The sequence below is a fragment of the Haemaphysalis longicornis genome, unplaced genomic scaffold (genome assembly GCF_048455015.1).
Source record: "Haemaphysalis longicornis isolate Haplotype H1 unplaced genomic scaffold, Haemaphysalis longicornis Haplotype H1 scaffold_10, whole genome shotgun sequence".
NCBI lineage: Eukaryota > Metazoa > Arthropoda > Arachnida > Ixodida > Ixodidae > Haemaphysalis > Haemaphysalis longicornis.
In genome coordinates this window covers 149,835,381-149,852,684 of record NW_027526204.1, presented here as the reverse complement: position 1 = coordinate 149,852,684, position 17,304 = coordinate 149,835,381, and the positions used below count along the sequence as shown (strand labels likewise).

At 47.9% G+C, this 17,304-nt stretch overlaps 1 protein-coding gene across 1 annotated transcript in view; it reads right to left on the bottom strand.

Moving 5' to 3' along the window:
- Fife (regulating synaptic membrane exocytosis protein fife) overlaps nucleotides 1–17,030 on the bottom strand; it is a 139,737-nt gene extending 122,707 nt beyond the window's left edge. The window contains exon 1 of the mRNA XM_077691202.1: nucleotides 16,947–17,030. The gene's annotated coding sequence lies outside the window, so the exon portion shown is untranslated. The remainder of the gene's footprint in view (nucleotides 1–16,946) is intronic.
- Nucleotides 17,031–17,304: the final 274 nt, after the last annotated feature.

Sequence of the window (17,304 nt, the reverse complement as noted above, 5' to 3'; positions counted from 1 at the left end):
CAACGACACAGCTCTTCGAAACGAAACTTGCTTTTGGCTATGATTCATCTAAGACAGCGCATTCGATGTGGTCAGTTTTTTTTTTTTTCCTCCGGGGAAAAAAATCGCTAGATATTTTTTTTTTAAATATAGCGGCGTGTTTGTATACAATGTAAACATGCGAAGCAGAGAGGTTGTTTCACCTTCTGGAAATGCGCACAGCAATAAATAACAATCTGTTGGTATGATCGCAAAACAGGATCCTCCTCGTGAAAAAGCAATGAATTTTTTAACAGCCAAGCTGTTGTTATTGGCCGTAGTTCGTTCCCGCGTTGCAAAAAAACTCCGCGAGCGCATACGCACTTCGTAAGATTGGCCAAATCGGCCCCAAAATAAATAAAAAAAACCTCCAGCGTTCGCCGTAGACGTGGCAACACTTGCTCGGAACGAGAAAGACACGTCATAGCGTACGCCCCTCGTTCGTTCGTCCTCGTGTCGTCGTGCGCGTGCGCTGAGTACCGTAGAAGAGCCCTCGCGCGCGGCAGCGTCAAAAAGGCACCCCGCCTGGGAGAGGTCACCGCGGCCGCTACATTCTCGAGTAGTTATTATGGATAATTGGAGACATGGCTACGAGTGCGCCACTCCTTGACACGACTTGCAAATCTCACCACCGCTGCCTCGAGTCGATGACAAAGAGCTGGTGCAAGTCTAAGACGCCGAGGATTACTTTGCATCCACCAAAGCTTGCCGCGCAGAAGACGATGACGTCTTCGATGCGTATGACAACGACTACTAGCAGTGCACCTATACAAACAAACAATTATAACGAAACTTAACTACGTGTACGGCAATGCTCACCTACAACAGCTCCGCCATTTAAGTCTTGCGCGTGAATGCAAATTTCCCGGAATTTTTTGAGCCAGACGTTATGAACTAAATTTTCATGAGTTAAAAACTTTGGTGCAAAAAATTTTGAACTAACGCACTTTTATTGCACCCTCAAACCATGTTGCACATATCGTACCTCTAAACAGAAGGTTGTGGTATTGGTTGTCGCATATTTATTTTTCTGACTACTCTATACATGCCCTAATAAGAACCTATTTTAGTAAAAAAAAGCATCACATGCGGTGTTTGGCAAGGGCTACTTTGGCACACTCTCATTTATTGTTTTAGAAACCGAAGCAGCAGATATGCTGACACTCACTATGCGCTATACAAGAATGGCGGAGGTAATAAAATATTGAGCTTGGTTTTTTATAACTTACGCACTACGGTTTACGTTCCGACTGCCGATGCTCATGTAGTGCGAGGTTTCAGTGAACATTAAATAAATAAATAAATAAATAAATAAATGAATAAATAAATTAATTAATTAATTAATAAATAAATAAATAAATAAATAAATAAATAAATAAATAAATAAATAAATGAATAAGTAAATAAATAAATAAATAAATAAATAAATAAACAATATCTATGACAATCAATCAGTCAATTGAAGAAAGAAGAAAACATGGCGCAAACTATACATGGACGAAGAATACAAGGTAATACAGATACAGGCGCCAACAAGACAAAGTAAGACATATACAGGCGCCAACTTCAAGTTGGTGCCTGTATCTGTTTTACCTTGTCTTCTTCGTTCACGTCTAGTTTGCACCGTGTTTTCTTCTTTCTTTAACTGTGTACCAACTAACTCAGCAACAATTTTTGTTAAATCAGTCAATTGAGACTTCGGCTGCAGCTTAAATTTGAAGCATTCTTCTGCTGTAATTCCTCAGTTATTTTTCATGTGTGCGTGCCTAACTGCCACTCAAGTCATACGTCAACACTGTTACTATAACCAATCTTCGCTCAAAGCTTTCAGTTTCTACGTAGGGAAAGGACACTACGATATTTTTTCCCCCTAACAAATGTCCAGTATTTCTTCCTCCAATTATTTTTCTATTGACAGCTGTCTATTTTACGATTACTTTTTTTATTTCTTGGGTACCGTATTTACGCACAATTCGTATAACAGGTAAAAGCTGGCGTGTGCAACCTGGCCACGCGGAAATAGTTACACATTTCATACAAACGGGTCGCATGGCCAAGACTTCCGCTTCTGGTTATAAGTAACACAAATAGAAACCTTGCTAAAAATAAGAGCGGTACCAAAAGAAGTGCCTAGCTCCTACACCAGCGGTCGGCAACATGAGGCACACGGGCTACATGCGACCCGTGAAGCAGTGTATTAAGGCCCCGGGCACGACGTCAGTGCCCCCCCCCCCCCCCTCTTCATCTTGTTTATTCCTGTCTGAAACGGAGCAGCAGTTCTGAGTTCAAACGGGGTTAGACAGGAACAAAGATCGCTTCCAGTTGGCATTGTCCGCCATCTTCACATAACCAGACAACGTCTTCACTTCCTTTCTGTGCGCAGGTACCCGCGGCGGTGGCTCAGTGGCTAAGGAGTTGCGCTGCTGAGCGTGAGGACGCGGGTTCACTTCCCGGCCGCGGCGGTCGCTTTTCTGGTGGAGGCGAAAAGCGAAAATGCCCGTGTGTACGAGATTTCGGCGCACGTTAAAGATCCCCTGGTGGTCAAAATTAATCCGGAGCCCTCCACTACAGCGCGCCTCATCACCTGCATTGCGCCGCCGCATTAAACCCTACAATCGATCTTTGTGCAGATCCAAAAAGCCGCCTCCCTACAAATATGCTGTCCTGCTCCCGCCGTGTCGGCTTCATACAAATCGGCCCTCCACAACAAAAGGTCGCCGACTCCTGACCTATCCTACAAGAAATCCCGCGGTTCTGTTGCCCCACAATGCATTCTAGTGACCGATCCATGCGGTCAAGAAAGCAAATTCGGCAGATGACAGCACCAGACATACCATTTGAGTCACAAAAGTGATCTTCACTGTGGAATTTGCAATGCAGAGTCATGTTTGCATTGCGCGCTGCCATAGCGAAGATCAAATTTTTGAGCCGAATTGCTTGCTCGACATCTTCATCCGGCAAAATTTTATTTCTGGCTGCAGCGATTGTCAATTTATCTATTGACGTGAAGGTGAACCCGGGTTGCCTTAGGGTTCAGATGGAGAACGTTCTTCAATGACACACAACGTAACCTGTGGCAATTTCGCTACGCAACCGTCAGTCTTCACCACAGCGTGAGTCCATTCGCGGTGGAGCACGCTTTACAGGTGAACCTTTAGTTTTGTTTCTGGTGCATTTCTTTTGCCGGCGAATGACTGTACACCCGCCAAATATTTGTCAATACGCCTCGAGCTTCGCGGTCGCTGCGCCGCCTGCCGCCGCTTCTCCGCGGTGTTGACGGGATTTGCGCTGCGTGGCTCATAGGGGCTCGTGCAGTGTTTTGGTTCTGTTTCGCTTCTTTTCGCCTTTCCGCGCCCTAAAAAAAAAGCTTGTTATGGTGACGTCTATAGGCAAAGAGTATGTTTAGGTCACTTAAAAAGCAGCTGCGTCTTCGTAGAGTACGCGGTCGCCTTCAAGAGCTACCCGGGGACGCAGTTTTTCGCGCTTCGTCGCCGCTCTTCCGGGCGTCGGCGACGGTAGCAACATATCACCGCTGTCACCTCCAAAATATCAGGCACAAATGAATTCTACCGTCGCCTCGTTTAGACCTGATACTGGCACAATGAGAGGTTGGCTTTATTTTGCAGCGTGGACTATACGTCGCAGAAAAATATGTTTCGGGGATGTGATTACCCAATCCCGGACAATAACTTATGCGTTTTATAACATATAAACCCTGCGAAAATGATAAGTATATTCCAAGCCTGCGCGTCGTTAAATACGTGCTGACACACGCCATATAGCAAGAAATAAAGGCAAATTAATGAAACAACGGAAAAATAAATGCTGTGCAAGTGCAGAATTAAGAAACATATAATAGCTCCAACGAAAAAAAAAACACAATGCAGCTTCTGACATATGCTAAAGTCGTTCGTCGAAACTTAAGCCAGGTAGGGTTCACTAGACCAACTATACGCGAAATGCACTGGTATTTCGCGAGACATCAGGGGGGGGGGGGGAGGGGAGGGGGACGCTGTGTACAAATGCGGAGCGGAATCAAGCAATGAACGTTTTTGTAATCACACACACAAATCTCGCGTTCACTTTCCTTTTGTTTTTCTACTTCAACGAACAGCTGATCGTACGGCGGACGCATTTTTGGAATTATGCAGGTAGGCTGTTCAACAAGGGATAAATGGTGTCGTTGGAAGAGTGTGGTATGTGATAAGGCCCTCTGATTTCAGTTTCTGCTTTATTCTGCAGGCTCCCTGTGCCATGTGACGATATTTCGAAGAAGGAAAAGTCACGGAAGCGGATTATATTCTAAACCCGTCTCCGCGCTGCTCGCAGAGGATATATGTAGCAGATGAATGTTTGCGGGCGCTCACCTCACAAGACGACTCTGTCGTGTGCTGATCCCAGAATATAATTATGTATTATTGTCCATCGTACTTTTGTTGAATATTCCCGAAATTAACACATACTAGCTTGTAAATGGTGGCGATCAATATCTGAGGTATAATATTGGCAAACGTAACTGGCGTGCTGTCAGGTATGAGTGCTCCGCTGATTGCGTACAAAACCGATTTAAATCGTAGTGTATTGCCATAGCAGGAACATCTGAGGACCCGGTGGTTACGGAGACACGGCTAGTAAATTTAGGTCAGTGTAACTACAATCGGCTCCATCATATGCCGGTTCCGCGACGCTGGCCTGTGACACACACCTGGCGCTTATACAGACTGAATATACCACATTGAGATCGCGTCCGAAACATTTATACTCTCGTAAACACACCCCATTTGCGAACAGAGTGACTTCTCCACATAAACATGGATTTCAAACGCCCGCAAACGGTAAATCTCAGTCGTGAACGTGCCGCAAAAGCAGCGGCGGCACTGGGGAGCGTGACGCGGACTCCCGCGCATGCTTCCGAAACGGGCCGCTAGGGGGATTTCAGTGGCGCCCCTACAGGCCGCGCTCGATGCGTATAGAGAATTTTGGTATTCCGTATCCTCTGTATATTCCGTGGTTACTCTGTTGACCGGGACCCGACTGCGCCTGCTCTCTCAGGCACGGCGAGGAGGGCGCACCCTACCGTAACGAATGCGCGGGCATGGCGAGGGCCGGCCTCGGAACTAATCCCCCCGACCGAAACGAATGCTCAAGTGCCCAGACGGGTCCCGGTCAACACGGTAACCACGGAACAGACGTAGCACACGGAGGGCTAAAACTCTGTAACATCACGGGAGTGTCGGCTGTCGGTTGATCGACGCCGTATGACGGAGTGGCATGGCAAACACGACGAGAGCTGCCGCATGGGCACTAAGCACTGGCTTTGCTGGCCCTCGTTCTCTAGGCTGTTTCAGGAGCTGGGCGCACCCCGAATTCTTTCCTTCGTTTATCACGCAGCTTTGCGTACTCGCTGTCTATGTTCAGGAGAAGGCCAGTTGCGACAATAGTTCATGAATCGCTAAAAAGACGCGCATTTCGAGATTTGCTCATGGAATGCTTAAACTGCTTCTATTAGACTCTTCTAGTTGCCCTCTTTGTACCTTGAGTGGCTCTTCGGCACGCACTGTGAAACGCGCCGGAAAAAATCGGGGCAGCGCCCTGCTCTTGAAACAGCCTAGGCCTAGCATACGACGGGCGCCGCGGCCAGTGCATAGTGCGAATGCGGCAACACGCGTCTTGTTTGCCGTGTCGCTCCGTTATACGGCGCGGATCCACAGAAGGGTCGACGCTTTCTTGACATAGATAAAAAATTACGCGGGTATACATGTTTTGGCGAATAAATAATGGTAGTTATTTATCGGAAATGTTGGAAAGAGGGTGTCTGCAACAATTAGAAACGCAATAATGAATTACTACACGGGACACAAAAAAGGCGGTGGTATGAGGACGCAAAAACGTGATGAGGAGCCGAGGTAACAACACATAGGTTCGTTAAAAATTATCTAATTTGACGCTGCATAAAATCACCCAGATAACGTTAGTTGAACATTTTGTCTTTAAATAGGTTAACGGGTTGTAATGTTGGAGATTCGCATTAACTGCGGTGTCGCATCGCCTTTGCTTCGAGCACTTTTCTAAGGCTCTTGGTTTATTGTTATTATAACTTTACTTATCGGGTTGGTGTGGCCGTATTTATTTTATGTGCTTTTTTTCGCAACTGTATCAGCTATGTTACTGGGAGCTGTTGCAAGGATTTCCTATTGGAAGCTTTTCCACTTTCGTACAGTTATCCCGGAGAAGAGAAACGGCTGCTAGGAATCATCCTAGTGAATGCAATTCAAAAGTCGCAACTAAAAATGCGCCCTTTTGTGTTGCCGCTAAGATTTTCGCAGTACTCCCGTTATGCGTGCAAAGACTGATATGCATACAGTATTCCGTTTGACCCAGAATTGAAGTCGAGGCTCCCGAGACAGCTCCCTCGTAACCTGGAAACGTTGTATCATCGTCTACGGCTCAACTGCGCATACACAAATAGTTACCTATTTCGCCTTGGAGTGACCCCAGATCCGCAATGTGATAATTGTTCTTGTGTAGAAACAGTTGAACACATTTTACTAAAATGTGCCGCCTACATGGAACCACGATCGCACTTCTTTGAAAACATCGAACGTCCAGACCAGGGAACAATAACTCCTCAGATTATGATAGGACCATGGATTTGTCCCTCGAAGCAGCGCCAAGCTCTACAGAGTTTGTTCTCCTATTTGGATGACATTGGCCAAATTTCGAAATTGTAAATTACGTGGCCCAAGCTCAGACCAAAAACTAAATTTGAAAGTCCGTTATCGCGCCAATTCCTCGACCGTTTTTTTTTTCTTTTTTTTCCCTGCCCAGCTCTTTCTTGGGCCTTTTCTTCTCCCAGCGCCAAACCTCAGCAGAGAAGCATGTAGGTGACTGTAAACGCCGGCAAACCTCTCTGTTTTTTCAATAAAGAGCATTCTCTCTCTCTCTCTCTCTCTCTCTCTCTCTCTCTCTCTGAAGGTGTTCCTGACAGAGATCTGGAGCCCCTAATCATGTTTCTTACATGTTGCTTCTAAATCAGCAAGCATATGAATAACGTGTACTTATCAATATAAAATAAGCAATGGCTTTGTAGATTGCTCAGTTCCTCTATTTCAAAACCTTGTTGCCCGCAAAAACATCCACGTTCTTTCCTTCCGCCTACGTCTTCGCATTAAAGGTTTAATGAGAGATAACGAGCGGTTTCTGTGTTTAGTGCTCCATTAACGCAAACATAATCGTCGTTGTCAGTCCACTTTGCGTTTTGACCTTTTCGAAGCCTGACTCCACGTCTATTTCACACCACTTGCGTAGGCAGCCAAGTGCAGCCGAATCCAAACATCAGCGCTTAATCTTCCACGGGTTCTCATCAAGAACGCCCGCTGCTTTGTTAGGTTAGGTGTCACTCGTCTTCTCGTGTGCTCCCCTGTCAGCGATGTAGCCTTCACGAAGACTGACAAAGTACTTATAAACACCGAGTGCGTCTGTAGACTGAACTACCGCGCGCCACGGGAGTTCGCGTTCTTATTAAGCGGCTGACGTCAGAGAGGCTTCGACCCTATTAAATGACGTCATAGAATCCGTGTCCTTCTCAGCTTCTGTCACGGTCTGTTCTCGCCCACACAAAAACGCTCTTCGACAATTCGGTGGATCGCTAAACGCTTAATAACGACTGTAACAACGACTACGTTGATTCTGTCACCTCACCGCTTGTTTTTTTTCTAACAGTGGAGATTTTTAAGCTTTTAGTTCTGCCGAGGAGCGTTACCGGAAAACTATCATCACCGGCAAAGTGTAGAGCAGGTTAGAGCAAAGTGTAGACCAAGAAGTGTGAAATAAAGTGGCGAGGAGGCAAGAAGCCCACAAGCAGGTGTCGGGAATGCGCGCGAAAAAACTGTGGTTAGGGTGGTCCCGAGAATCGAATCCGGGACCTTTACGCCGTGAAGCCGGCAACCTAACCGCTGGGCCACCCCAAAGGTCCGAAAGGTACGAGGTCAGTGGCGGCGGGGAACAATAACATGCGCAACCAATTGGAACCAAAAAGAGATTGTGTTGGCACGCAGTGTGCAACACCTACAAGAAAGAGAAGCCAGATATAAATTTTCACAATTTTTAGAGTCAAATTGGTTAATTTTGTAGCGGAAAAAATAAACACACCTAGCAAAGAATTCAGGCACTCGTAGCGTGCAAAAACCATTCCATTTCGTCTTCCCAGGCCGGTTCATTACGAGACAGAAAAGCAAATGTACACATGGGTTTGGAGGAGGAGGAGGTAGCCTTTATTGTGGCAGGAAGACTGTACGTCAAGTGGGGGACGTGGGAGTAAAAGGTGGGCTGTTTGTAGCTTGGGACATCTTAAATGTGGACAGTTCGACCCAAAACAGGTGGGCTCCTTGAGAGGGCTGCAGAGGCCGCGTGGGGTGAGAAGAGCAGGCCCACGACTCTAAACTGCTCGCGCTAAACCTCTTTCTAGTGGAAAGTGTGCAACTGAAGCCAGCATGGAGGGTTCCAGTGTGCGAGGATCAACGTATAAAGAGGATGTATTTGGAGGAGGCTTGAAGGTTCTGTAGCGCGCGAATTTCGGACAGTTTGGGAGGTTGGAAACAATAAAAGAACGAAGAAGCGATAACCTCAGCCCCCAAATTAAACACAACAGAAAACAATTAAAAGACCCCACCGCGTGAAACAAAAAGAGACGAGTTAAGGAAAAAACCGCTTCCCGTGGTTGGGACCTAACCTGGGTCCCTCGAGTTGCAAAACCGGCTTCTATGCGATTGCGTTCATGGCGTGATCTCTCGCGTGCTGTTCTCCTCACTAGATCACGTGCGTTCGCGCCTGCAGTGGAAAGCACAGACGCCTTCGCGAAGCCGGTTACCGCGGGTTCTATACCGCGTGCTAACGCGCTTCCCTTTGGGAATGGTGTGAAAGCCTGCGGACAGAACGATCCGGGTCTGCCAGTCATGGAGAACCTTCGGCGGCAAGTTCGGAGATCCATGGGAGGTGTGACAGCCGGGTCTCCGACGAAAAAAGAAGGGCCGCTAGCTGTGCTGTCTCTACAGTTTTGCACCACTGGTGCAAGCTGCGTCATTTCTTGTTTTTTTTTAAAAACAATCACCGCTCGGCATTTCACTTACACTGTACTTTTGGAACACATGGGTTACAAACTTTTGTTGCGGGCTAGAGTAACGTGTGACTGTGTAACCTTACATGGGGAAACTGCCTCATCCCACCCTTTAATTTAAAGTAATCGTTAAATGGTTGCGGAAGCAGTTGTGCAAAGTAATTTTGCAGGTTAGAAATGCGAACGTGGCGCCGGGATTTGAATTTCTTGAATGTCCGTTTAAGACAGATGGGAAGTGTTCAAAACAGTACGGCAAAAAATTCGTTTTGGACTTGCCACCTTATACGCATCGTCTAGCACGTATTCGGAACTTTGAATCCACATATGCTGAGCGATAAAAAACACAGTTACCAGCGTCTTTATACCGATGAAAAGATCGCAATCAAAAAGAAAGAGGCCCCTAGGAAGCGGCTTCCAGAATGCTATTTATGCATATGCAAGGTGCCGTGGTAAGGGCTAAGTTTTAAAGGGACCCTGAAACACTTTCGATAAACGCGTTCACTCTTTCCTTCGCGTCTGGAACCACTGCGAAAGCTATAGTTATCGTCAGCACGGAGCGGCACTGTGTGATTTGCTCGTCGCACCAGATACGCCTTCCATTTCTGAATTGTGTTTGTGGCTTTTTTTTAAGTTGCTATCGAAAAGCGTTCATTGCTGCAACTGAAGGAAAACCGGCCAAAAGCCGCTACATGGCCTAAGTGACGTAATTCGGGCCGTCGGAGAACGTCAAGACCGGGAAAGAGAGAAAAATCTTTTGAGCGAGTTTACGAATTGTCTGATGGGCATAGAGAAGTAATTTTTGGCTGAGGTACTTCGCGACCCCCTAATCAAAGTACTGGGTGTGTTGGGTGACTACGTTCTGCAAGTATTTAAGATGATTTTAAAAAAGTTGAAAAATGTGTTGCAGGGTCCCTTTAAACAGGAATGCATTCTGCTGGCGAACAGGCAGTGTGCGCCTATGGTATTTACATGCTGTTCGTCACACACATGTAGATATAAGGGCTGCAGGGGATGGAAAAAAGTAAAGGCTGGTTTTTTCTTAGACTTCTCGAAAAAGCCTCATAAGAATAAATGTTATGGACGGTCCTTGTTGGCCAATAAACTTCATCTATACAGGAACATTTTTCCACAGCCAGCTTTGTTAAATTAGAACAAAAGGGTGGTATGGTCGGGCGGCTGCTGCTGCCTTTTATTTGCCACTTTCGCCCTTCCGGAAAATGCTTTGTATCAGCCCGCGAAATTTAAATCGAAATTGTGGAGGATGTTTAGCCGCCGTCTGCTGCTCTTTATTGGCCAATGGCCGTCCTTGGGTTGACTGCCTCTGCGCATCATCTAGGAAAACCTAAATCAAGAACTCCAGCGAGTAATCAACCATCTTATCGCGACGTTTATTCATTAACGATCGTCCTCGGGAGAAAACTGCGCCGTACCACCCCCGCGAATTTAATTAAGCGTATTGCGCGGTATTGACCGTCTGGGGGCTGTGATTGATTGGACAACTTCTGCCTTTGACGAAAGTCAAACTTTAGCAAACTTTAGCAAAGATAAATTAAAGGCCTAAGCAGGGGAAGTTGGCTGTTGTTAGTTGAACAATTACTGTGATTTGGAACACTGCTGTCCACATAACCACGTTAAATTCAGTTTACGAGGGCCATCGGCGTAAACAAGCTTCCGTTGTTTTAGGGGCGAAGACCCTGAGGGGCTGGGGCTGTAGGCGTCTCCTGTCATTGTCGTAATCGTCATCTCATGTAGTCACGCTACTAAAACACAGGGAAACTCGTTTACGCCTAGTATTAGGACGTAACATGTACTAAAAAAAAACACCGGGACCCTCGTTTACGCCTCGCGCTAGCAAGCTTCGTGCTTCAAAGACAAGAGACGTTTACAGCAAAGCTGTATACCTCTACCCCCCCCCCCCCCAACGGTTTCATCTCCGTTGGCAAAAACACCAAGGCGCCAAGGATACGCTTATACACTGTATGCTTCCCCCCTCCCCAGGTTTCACATTAGTGAAGTTGGCCCCATTTGTTTTTTTGAAGAACTGTCCCTAGAGAAACATATGATAGGAATCACCACCGTAAAGATTACTGTTGAGGTGAATGGCCAATTGTTCCACTTACTGAATTGGTGTGTACGTAATACCTTACTAAGCATAATAAAGTTGCAGACAAGAAACGTGGAAGAATGTTTAAAACCGTCCGGGTGCTCATATAGAACACCCTCAAACGTACTGCAGCGCCACTATTACTAAACCCACCTAGAAAGTATCCCGCCCACATACTTTCCGCAGGAAAAATGACCACACACTGCAGTAATAAGCTTCAATATATCGTCGGCTGAACATTTCATTTCCCCCCCATTTAAGCCTGCCCAAACACACGAAGCCCCGTCTCTTGCAGTTCACCGCGTCGGGGTTATTCGACAGCCAGCAGGGCTGCAGAGAGGCCGGGAAAATATCCCGCTGATCGCCCCTCGGGGCTTCCGTGTCCGAAGTCAAGCCCGTGCTCCCAATCTAACGAGACCAAGTCGGAACTCATTTTGCCGCGGTCGCACTTTTCCCGCGCAATTTTGCGCGCGTTCCCACCGAGATAGCGTCCCAGGAATTCGGCCCCGTCTCCAGAGCGCCGGCATCCGCGTGATCGATTCGGCGTACTCCCCCCACCACCTCCAACGGCGCATTCCCCCACTCCGAGTCGTCTCCCGGGTGGACAACGGCACGCCAGGCAAGGCCGGGGAACTCCGGTGCGTGTGCCTTTACTCTGTCAGCGGCTCAACACCAGGAAGTGACCCGGAAACCCGGAATGAACAGACCCCAAGATTCCCCAAGACGAGAAAAATGACGCCGAGCTAGAGCTATGCCTGTGGATTTTTGGTAATCTGCGACTTTTTAAAAAAGTGCCCTAGACTGTTTTTGGCGGGTACGAAGTTCACACTAGAAACACCTGGTCTTGTGTGGTGTATCCAACATAAAAATCCCGGGCCGTTTCCACTAACGTGAAACCTGGGGAGGGGCGAAGCACGCAGTGTATAAGTGTATTCTTGGCGCCTTGGCGTTTTTGCCAACGGAAATGAAACCGTTGGGGGGGGGGGGGGGGGGGTAGAGGTATACAGCTTTTCTCGCGTCTTTGAAGTCTTGCGTCTTTGAAGCATGAAGCACTCTAGCGCGTCCCGATGTTTTAGTACCGTGACTACATGAGACGACGGTTACGACGACGACATTAGACGTCCACAGCTCGATCCCTTAAGAGGCTTCGCCCCTAATAATGGTGTGTTATCTTGGGTAGACCATGTAGTGAGACGAAATGACAACCGTTTGACCACCAGGGGAATAGAGCGGATACTGAACGGCGGATCTATAGGAAGGGAAAGGCCAGTAATAGATGGAGGAACTAAATAAGTAAATTCGGAAAGCAATGGACAAGAGCAGCCCAGGACATGCGCGGTTCGAGATCAATGGGAGAGGCCTTCGTCTAGCAGTGGACCTAAGTAGCCTGCTGCTGCTGATGATGACGATGATTGTCATTATTACGATGATGATGGTGATTATGATGATGATGATCTTACAATACACATCGGAACCAGCGGTGTGTGCGCCGCATATTCAGCATGTCTAGAACGTGCCCCCAAATCAAACTGTGATGTGTTGTAAGTTCACGCCGAAACGTTTGGATTTGGTGTATGGTGTGCGCCAATGCAGTCTAATGTGTTGGTAGTGCTCAGGCGCCCGGACGAGCTGGTGCGCTGTTGCCGTGGGCACGTCGAAGTATCTCCTTGGAGGCTGTCAGTAAATCCGATAGAGCGTTATGTACGCATCGAAACCAACATTAACATCCAATCAATCTCGATCAACCCAGATAGGGAAAAAAAAACATCAGGTTACGCCTGGTGCGTTATTTGTGTACCCAGTGAAGACATCTTCTGCGCTTTTGTGCACACAACATAAACACCTAGTGCGGAATTTTGAGTTGTGTGCGTTTCACAAGTTTTCACTTCGCTTCCGTTTCAATCGTGATGTTCTTCCTGTTCTCCGACCACTCTGACATGCGCAGAAACCCGCCTTGCTTGTTCGACGTCACATCCGGATCGCGTAGTTCAGCCAATCAGGGCTCGCTCCAAATGGACACTTTGAAACAGCGACGAAATGATTTTAACTGAGAATTCTACACCTGGGGTGATCTTGCAAGTAGAAACCGTCTGATGTAATCTACGGGGTATGCCAGAACAGGCTGTCGTTGTCGTAGCAATCCCACCTTAGATGAACTGGCGATTGGTTGTGCTGTCTACATCAAGGTACTCCCGCACAAACTGGCAGCCAATCCAAGAAAACCGGACGTGCCGTCATAAACAAATGAAACGCGAACACAAGAATATTAACAGAAACACACAAATGGCGCCATTTCTTTCCATTCAGGTCAAATTGGCGCGTGGCTTAATTACAAAAGCAAGGCTTCGGAAATGGGGCTTTCCAATTATACCAATAGCGCGCCATTAGTGGACCTCCAAACATTATTTTTTGTATTTAGCGTGTTCTAGTTCAAAGTTTCGTGTTCGAATTTCATTTATTCTTGACCATACACGCACAAAATAATCTACTGCAAGCCTGGACACAAGCGTCGCAGAAGTAAATGATAACGCAAAGTTCCGTTAGTGTGACTTCATCAAAAACAGTGAGGGGGAGGGGGGTGGGCGAGGAGTAGATAAGTGTCCCTCACAGGAACTAAACCTGCGCATCTTGCATTAGATAGTAACAGCCATGACCGGCTCCTTTTGTTTCGCCACTGATTAAAACATTTTTTCGTCTGTTCGGCCTGTTAGCACTTTCTGGCTCCGACGTATGCTTACGTCTTGAGTGTTCTTCAAACATCGCGTGTGTCACTGCTTTGGTGCTTGTATCTGCACTTTTTTTGAAGAAGTCTCAAGTCTTGAACTAACCCAACGTCAAAGTTTAATTCCACTATCAACTGTTTCCCGATACTGTGCATGGAAGCTTAATTCTGCGGAGCAGGACTCGCTCCCACTGATGTAAAGGCATTTGTATTTCTTAGTAAGCTCTCATGCAGCCAGTAAGTTATAAGTAAAGCACAAACTGAAAAGCTCGAAACAATGTATAGAGCTGCTCTGCGAGTAGTGACCGGCCTGCCACGGCACACACGCATCGACGAACTGTACCGTTATGCGCGAATCCCACCTTTGCGGGAGCTAATAAACGATCGACGGAAACGTGCGGCTGACCGCCGTCAGAACAGTCTCCAAAGACAGCGGCTCCTACTAGATGAAGGCCCTCAGATGCAAGCCGTACTAGAAGATGTTCCACCCCACATTCCGCCGTGGCAATACATCCAAATAACGGATCTCAAGCCACTATCGCGCAAGACAAACGTACAGAAATACGCCCAGCAGCGAAAAACAATAGCACAGGCCCTTAACGCACATAAACCTGACCCGTAGGAGCTACGCATCCATACAGACTGCGCATGGGACCCCCAGGCCCGAATCGCAGCTATGGCAGCGAGAAGAGAGGATGGTGCCCACCGCTCAGAAAGGTTTCATCTAGAAGAGACCCCCTCAACCACAGAACTCGAACTCCGAGCCATTCACCTTAGCCTCCTCTGGGTGCTTGAACTCTTGTCTACAGATGGCACCAAGCAAGTACGACGGATCAGGGTTTTAACAGACAGTGCTACGGCACTCAAAAACCTGGTTGGACCCCCGCGAGTGACCTTCACGGAATATGCCATAAAGCAGACTTGCCGCGAACTACAACGGAACAGCAATATTGATGTCAAGGTCCTCTAGGTACCCGGACACTCTGGCAACACGGGCAATGAGACTGTGCACAAGCTGGCCAGTGAGGCTCGCTCTTCCCACCACTCGCAGCTTGAGCTCACTCCTCTCAAAGCCCTTAGTCATGGCCCTGAAGAGAAGCGAAGAAAAAACAAGCTTCAAAGGTCCAAAGTGCTCCTGGCCCATGTACCACCCCTTGAGGATCCCCTACCTAAGGGTCTTCCCCGGGGCGCCCAAGTGTTCGTGGTGAAAGCAGAAGTGGCTTTGCCGTCACGGAGGACGTGGTGGCAAGGTGGAACCACGCACAGAAGTACTCCAAGCAGCCGAACCCGCCACCGTTCTCGCTGCCCCAGTGTAGTGTGTGCTTGGCCGCCCAGCCGCCTAACATGCGTCACCTGGTGTGGGACTGTGAAGGACTGAAGGACGCACGTGAAGAACATCGCCCGTCATCCGTATCTACATACGAGGACTGGATCCGGCCAACACACGACCACAAGAGAATTATACTCTCACTGTGGACATTTGCGTGTGAAGTCTCCATAGTGCGACGCACGTAACCCCCTTCCCTTTTCCCCCTCCCACCGCAACAGGCCTAGTGCCGTCCTATTCATAATAAATTTTACAACAACAACAGCAACTGTATTTACACGATTCTAACGCACCCCCGATTGCAATGCGCAGATAAGTTTACGAAAAAAAATTTGAAAAAAAAATACATCACGCTGATTCGACTGGGAATACCAAGAATTGGATTTTGGAAGGAGTTTTTGTACATAGCAATGCTGCTGGCCGCTTTGAAGTCGATTTCGGCTTTGAACCCGATTGTAATGCGCCCATAAATTTAAAGGCTAATCTTAGCAAAAAAAAAAAAAAAGGTAGCGCCTTATATTCGTGCAAATACGGTATACTTCAGTTCTATTTTGGGCTACCCTGTTTCTGAATACGAACAGATCGGTAAAATATGTGCAAAGCTTTGCACCGACTGCAGCTTGAAATATCAGGTACGCACTTGCATGTCTACAGCTTTGCCACCGTTCAAACTTGTTCATTCGTTTCTGCAGTAACCCTCAAATAACGGTGAAGTAATCTCACGCGTTTTAAGAGGGCGAAAAGCTGTTGCCGTCGAGTCTTCGGTTAAAAATAAAGTACACGAAAAATAATGGCAGAGCGACACACAAAAAGGATTTCTGGCATTGACTAAGACGCCCTGTCACCTTCAGAAAACTGCTAAAATTTTGGTACTTGGAAGTTTTCGTAGCAGGTTTTTACATTAGAGTGTAGAGGGAGCAAACAAGAATTGAACCCAGAACTTTTTAATAAGTACAATCTAGGGACTAATCCAGGGGAAATGGAGCCGTTAATATTTAGAGTAGTTGCCGTCATATCTCTTCTTTTATTCTGCCAAAGCTTATAAACCGCCACAAACCGCACTGTGAGTAGCCACATCAGAGATCAACTTATCCCGAATGTTTCATCAGCATCAGACACGAGCGCGAGAAACTGGCTGTTACGAGAGGGAATGCCTAGTAACTTGCCACAACTTTACCTCAAACGGCTTGAGTTATTTTGTAATGTGCCATCGTCGCCTTAGTGGGTTTGATAGGTTAGCGTTTGAGTGTTTCAACATAGATATCTAGTAGAAGTTAAAGATGTTTTGTCGCTGTAAAGAGAACACAGAAGAGCTTTTTATCTCCACGCGCTCGTCTCGAGACCTCCGCCGGTCACAGTGTTGCTCGGCAAACCGAGCTCTTCCGCCCGGCCCCCGCGCTGAGAAAAAAAGCACGCTCGCGCGCGCACGCGCCTCCTAGCAAGTGGCGCTAAAACAAAGCGCGTGCCCTTGAAAACATGGCGCCCAGTCGGCGCCGGCGGCGAGCTGTTCTTTGGCGCAACCCGCGCGTCTCCAAAAGCGCTGCCACCCACGCCCCGTCCCCATTTCCTCCGTGCCACAAGAAAAACGGGGCGCCGACGCGACGGGCCACAGAACAAAGGGAGAGCGGACGGACAGGCCAAGCGGCGCTCGCACACTCACCCTGCGATGTCGTCTTCGCCGCCACATCCTAGTGCAACACGTAGCCGTTCCTGCTGCCACCTACCAGGCTCTCACGACGGCCGCGCAACAGACTGTGCGGACACCGCCGCCGTTACCGCGCCGGGGTCGACGGGAGAGGGAAGCGTCTCCCTCCTCCTCTCCTCTTTTCCCACCTCTTTCGTCCTCCTCCCCTTAGCTTACGTGGCATCGCTCGCCCTTCCCCGGTTCGGGCCGGCTCCATTTTCTGGAGCGGAGGGGAGAAGGGAGGGAGGGTTCGGTGTTCGGCGGCGAAGGCCAATGCCAGGCCGCCGCGCGATCAACACCGTGCTCGCTTCGCCGCAATGCCCTCCGTCGCTGC